This window comes from Stenella coeruleoalba, assembly GCF_951394435.1.
Source record: "Stenella coeruleoalba genome assembly, contig: scaffold_28, whole genome shotgun sequence".
NCBI lineage: Eukaryota > Metazoa > Chordata > Mammalia > Artiodactyla > Delphinidae > Stenella > Stenella coeruleoalba.
In genome coordinates, this window is record NW_027645921.1 from 5,070,231 (window position 1) to 5,076,450 (window position 6,220).

At 45.8% G+C, this 6,220-nt stretch overlaps 1 pseudogene across 1 annotated transcript; it reads left to right on the top strand.

The window, feature by feature from the left end:
- Window positions 1-1,772: 1,772 nt before the first annotated feature.
- On the top strand, window positions 1,773-3,687 carry LOC307181479 (protein-L-isoaspartate O-methyltransferase domain-containing protein 2-like; annotated as a pseudogene). The gene has a single exon. The product of its transcript is annotated as a protein-L-isoaspartate O-methyltransferase domain-containing protein 2-like (transcript).
- The last annotated feature ends 2,533 nt before the right edge of the window (window positions 3,688-6,220 follow it).

Genomic DNA, 6,220 nt, shown 5'->3' on the forward strand with positions numbered 1-6,220 from the left:
GAACTGGGAGCCTTGTTATGCTGAAGGGCGGGATGTAAATTGCCAACAACCACTAGGGAGAAGTGTATGGTGTTTCCTGAAACATCTAAAAAACAAAGCAACAGAACCTAGGGCACTTCCACTTATGGTCCTATAGCTTAGGGAAATTAAATTCAAAAAGACACAGCCACCCCAAAGTTTGGAACGGCTCTGTTTACAAGAACCTCGTTTACAGTACAAGTTCAACATCGCAGAATGTGAAAAATGGATAAAGAAGTTGTGGTATTTACTTACAAAGCAATATCACACAGCAATGAAATCTGTGTCATCAGGCCCTTAGCAGCACAATGAGTGGATTCAGGTATGATGATTCTAACTGAAATAAGTCACACAGAAAAAGAAACATCATAAGATATCAGTAATACACGGAATGTAAACTTGGCTACACAGGAACTGAATTACAGAACAGAACAGGGTCTCAAATTTAGAAAACCAACTTATTGTTGCTTAAGGGTAAAGGTGAGTTGGGGTGCTGCATAAAACCAGAGATTGAAATGAGCACAGATAAAGTTCCTTAAGCCAAATATGGAATAGACAAGAGCTACTCCTTGCTCAACGAAATGGACTCAACACCGCATATTAAACGCCTAAGAATGTACCTGACTAGTAAGTATCTTAAAACCTATGGATTGCTATGTCTCCGAAAGAGAATCAAGCATGTGTACAGGGGCATAAACGCAGCAGTGATAGGATTGGAGAGGTTCGGTGAGCAAATGAAGACCCTTTGAAGTCATATTGCATGGTACCCATTCCACGGGTTTCAACTACCCAGGTTTAAGGTATTCTTCCTTCAGCTAAAACATGCATGTGGAACCTAGAGTATGATCAACCATGTGATCGGGAGACGTGTTCAAATATGTCTCAGTTTTCCTACCCTGGTACTCGGGTGCAACATTCCAGATGCTTTACTAACACTCTCCCCACTTGGAGAGTCAGTCCCTTTAACCTCCTGTTTGGCCCAGTTTGCAATTTCTGCGGAAGATGAACAGGAATAGCGAGAACCAATGAGAGGCTAGCTGGAGGTGTCTGGACGGGCAAATTTAACTCTCATTTCCCACCAGGAAGAGGAAATAACCAAAGGCTCAGCGTGCCGGGCCGGAACCAGATTAGGGCCTGAAGCCATCCTGCGGTGTTGCGGCCAGGTCACAAGAAAGCGAGTTGAAGAAAGGAGCTCAGGGGCACTGTAATTCACAAACCTGCAGAGTTATAAATGACAGCTATCGTCCAAAAATAGACTGAAGTAAGGCTGCCAAGAGGACTTGAAAGCGGGGCAGAATTGCAGGAAACCGATTTCAGGAGGTAGACTGGAATTGCATTGAAAGCATAGGAAAAGAGGCAGAACGTCCACAATGATGCACTTGGCCAAAAAGGGCGTATGCATTTTTTCCTGAATATATTCAGGAAAAAACGCATACGCCCTTTTTGGCCAACCAAGCAAGCTTGCAAAGGAAATCTGCACTACAATGAAGTCTCACTTCCCCCCGGTCAAAAGGGCCATCTGAAAAAAGTGTAAAATCCAGAAAGGCAGGACAGGCCATGGAGAACTGGGAGCCTTGTTATGCTGATGGGCGGGATGTAAATTGCCAACAGACACTCGGGAGAAGTGTATGGTGTTTCCTGAAACATCTAAAAAACAAAGCAACAGAGCCTAGGGCACTTCCACTTATGGTCCTCTAGCTTAGGGAAATTAAAATCAAAAAGACACAGCCACCCCAAAGTTTGGGACGCCTCTGTTTACAAGAACCTCGTTTACAGTACAAGTTCAACATCGCAGAAAGTGAAAAATGGATAAAGAAGTTGTGGTATTTACTTACAAAGCAATATCACTCAGCAATGAAATCTGTGTCATCAGGCCCTTAGCAGCACAATGAGTGGATTCAGGTATGATGATTCTAACTGAAATAAGTCACACAGAAAAAGAAACATCATAAGATATCAGTAGGGCGGAGGTCGGGGCTGCGTAGTGGGAGGCGGACTGGCGAGGGGCGCCGGAAGAGCTGCAGGTGCGGCCCAGCGGCCGATTCCGCGGGCCCGCCGAGCCAGGAGGTACTGAGCCGCCGCCGCTGCCGCCGCCGCCCTCGGCCCGGCCTGCAGCGGGGTATGGGGGCGGTGCGGCCCCTCGTCCCCCTCCCCCTCTCTCCCTCCTCTCCACCCCTCCCCTTCCCGTGGTCCCGGGCTCCCGGACCCTCCCCCAGGGCCGCATTCTCCTCTCCCCGTCTTCCTGTCCTCTTCCGCTGTCCTCTCGTTCCCCACCCCCAAGCATAAACACCCCTCCGCGTCCCAGGCGTCTCCCGTCGCCCCTCCCCCCTCCCCGGGGGTCTGCCCTCCAGCGTTCCGGGGGTTCCCGAGGTCTCTCCAGCGGCAGCTTTCTGTAAGCGCGGTCCCGAAGATGGGAGGCGCGGTGAGTGCTGGTGAAGACAACGACGAGCTGATAGACCATCTGAAGGCGGCGCAGTACATCCGCTCCGAGCTGGTGGAGCAGGCCTTCCGAGCTGTTGACCGCGCCGACTATTACCTCGAGGAGTTTAAGGAGAACGCGTACAAGGACCTGGCGTGGAAGCACGGGAACATCCACCTCTCTGCTCCGTGCATCTATTCGGAGGTGATGGAGGCCCTGGACCTGCAGCCTGGCCTTTCCTTCCTGAACCTGGGCAGCGGCACCGGCTACCTCAGCTCCATGGTGGGGCTCATCCTCGGTCCTTTTGGTGTGAACCACGGGGTGGAACTCCATTCAGATGTGACAGAGTATGCGAAGCAGAAGCTGGACTTTTTCATCAGGACGAGTGACAGCTTCGACAAGTTTGACTTCTGCGAGCCCTCCTTCGTCACCGGCAATTGCCTGGAGATCTCTCCAGGCTGCTCTCAGTATGACCGGGTGTACTGCGGGGCAGGCGTGCAGAAGCAGCATGAGGGATACATGAAGAGCCTCCTCAAAGTCGGGGGCGTCCTGGTCATGCCGCTGGAAGAGAAGTTGACTAAGATAACTCGGACGGGTCCTTCCGCCTGGGAAACCAAAAAGATTCTGGCTGTGTCTTTTGCTCCACTCGTCCAGCCCTGCCAGTCGGAGTCAGGAGAATCACGACTTGTCCACACCCCTGGCGGTTCGCAGCCTCCAGGACCTGGCGCGCATTGCCATCCGGGGCACCATTAAGAAGGTCATCCACCAGGAAGCTGTGAACAAAAACGGGAACGGACTGAAGAACACTCCCAGGTTTAAACGGAGGAGAGTTCGCCGCCACCGAATGGAAACGATTGTCTTTTTGGACAAAGAGGTGTTTGCCAGTCGGCTCTCCAACCCCTCTGATGACACCAGCTGCGGAGACCTGGAAGACGAGCGGCAAGAAGAAGAGGTGACAACCCCGCCGGACACCAAGCCCGAGCCCCCGGTGAACTTCCTGCGTGAGAAGGTCCTGAGCCTCCCTCTGCCAGATCCCCTGAAGTACTACCTGCTTTATTACAGAGAAAAGTAAGTCTGTGGTCCAGGGGAGGAGGCCAAGCCTTCCTGGAGGGCTGCCCGCAGCAGGTGCACTGGAGGAGGAAGGGGCTCCCGCTCTGCATCTCGTCTTCTCGTCTGTCCTTGACTGTCCTGTAGAGTTTTCATCCAGTCATCTGATTTCTGTAAACATAGTCTGACAAACATAAGGTGCAAGGGGGAATGTCTCAAAAGGGTGAGAGTCTCCTGGAGGAGGGGTTGACTTCACACTCTCAGGAAATGCTGAGGTCTACACGTGGAGGTGGCCTGGAGACCGTTTCTTACACAAGGTACACGTGTCTGCATCAGAAAGGAAAACTGAAGTTGAAATTAATCTGTGTTTCTTATAAAAGGTGAGACAAAAAGCACAAGTTGCTAAGTGTATGAAATCTTTTCTGAGTGGGACACGCCTATGTGCAAGTTTGAATTTTACGGAATCAACCTCTTAATTACTGGCACCGAGTAATTAAAGATTTATTAAAAGATTAATTTAAAAGATTTAACTAAATGTTTTAGTTATTTGGAACGTGGATACTTGATTGAAAAGCCCTCTCTTATTTTAAGTAAATTAATTACATCTTACGTGAGTTGTCAATTGTAATTTTAAAAAACAAAAATTGTGATGGGGAGAGGAATGAACGTATCAGATTGCCAGGTGTCTTTGTGGAATTGCAAAAGAATTCCAAGGCATTTTTTTCTGACACCTTTTGTTACCTTTAAAGTAACCAACATTGAGTAATCCCGTCAAAGAAAGTCCTGAAGAATGAAACAAGTGTTGTGTGTAAGTAATGAGCTGCATTACTTTTGCCCCAGAGACAGAGAGTACTGTTGACTCAACTTTAAATACAGTCAACGGTGTCTAAGGCTCAGTCCTCAGAGCAGGTGGGAAGTACTGGCTGCAGGAAATGGATTGGGGACGGTGTAGACGGCCTGTGGGTTGGTGTTTTGTTTTTTTTTTCAGTTGGCTATTGTTCTGTAATCACATAACAGTACTGATTCATAGATTTTATCTTTTATAATTCTGGAGAAAAATATTTGTTAGTTTTGTAATTTTTCCTAAGAACAAACGCGTGTTTGGTACATTGCATTAGAACAGTTTCACTCAAGTTTGACTTGTGGAATCCATCTTCTCCAGCGCTGTGTGTTGAGAGCTTCCTGTCTTATTAAGTCGTGGGTCTAGAAGAAGAGGCCGTCCTTTTAGTTAGGTGGCAGGATGTTTACAAGTGACACTGCTTCTTCCAAAACATTGGTTCTTTTCAGACTTTTCAGTTTTAACCAAAGTTAAACCCCAAATCAGAGTCATCCAGATTTTATGATTCATTTGATCTCTCAGCCTCTCAGGAGTTGCTGGATTTCAGTGTCTTTGTGGTTTTACCAGCTTCGCGGAGTTCTGGTTATTTTGTTTTGCCATTTATGCTTTTTTAAAGTAACTGAGTCATTTTATCACAGAAAACTGCGTGCACACATAGCTGGGAAAGCGGGTGTATTGCCCTAAATGGGTACCGTTAAGCTGTTGTAAAGAAGGGTTTCTTCATAGTCGTGTTTACCTGCCTTTAACTGAACGTCAAGCCTCATTGTCTCAGAGAGAAAAGCATGAGTCACGTTTACTTGCTAAGACTTCGGTTTGCAGATCTTGTTGACGTCATTCTAATTGATTTGTAGAGACCTCTGCAACACGTGGACGTTTTTGGACATGATATCTGAAATATTTTATATTAGGTGGCTTGACTAAATGTTTTTCTGTAATTGTATATGGATTTCCTTTTTTTTCAACCACATTTGCCTTTATGCTAGATTGTAGAAAGTCTTTGCGAGGCATAAGACATGTTTTCCCCTATGTATGTTAAACCTTTCCTAACATTTTGTATTTACATGTTGGTTTGTGACTTTTAAACCAGAATTTGGTTACAAGATATATATATATAGATATTGAATATAATATATGTGAAATAATTTGGTATTGATCTATCTAATAAACATAAAGGAGAATCATCAGTGAGTTTCCCTGTGTGTCAGCACCTTTCTCCGGAGTCAGTATGAGACACTACTTTCTGTTTTCAGACAGATGACTTATATATATAGTCTGTGTTGTCTGCAAGCTCTGTATTGTAAACCACATTCTAGACAATGGCTGACTTTTGTGTTTCGATTAGTCTGTATTTTTATATGTGACTTTCGTCTTTCAAGTAGTGCAGCCATAGACATGTGCAAAACAAGCAACAAATGTATAATATTAAGCACATAAGACAGAAGCCAGCTGCGTATTTAAAAGTATTTTTGCCCATCTGGAACTTTCAGGGGATTAAGGCGAGAAATATGAAACAAAGGTTTTGATGAACTGATACACAAGCGATACCAATAAAGGTAGTTACGGCAAAAAAAAAAAAAAGATATCAGTAATACACGGAATGTAAACTTGGCTACACAGGAACTGAATTACAGAACAGAACAGGGTCTCAAATTTAGAAAACCAACTTATGCTTGCTTAAGGGTAAAGGTGAGTTGGGGTGCTGCATAAAACCAGATTGAAATGAGCACAGATAAAGTTCCTTAAGCCAAATATGGAATAGACAAGAGCTACTCCTTGCTCAACGAAATGGACTCAACACCCCATATTAAACGCCTAAGAATGTACCTGACTAGTAAGTATCTTAAAACCTATGGATTGCTATGTCTCCGAAAGAGAATCAAGCATGTGTACAGGGGCAT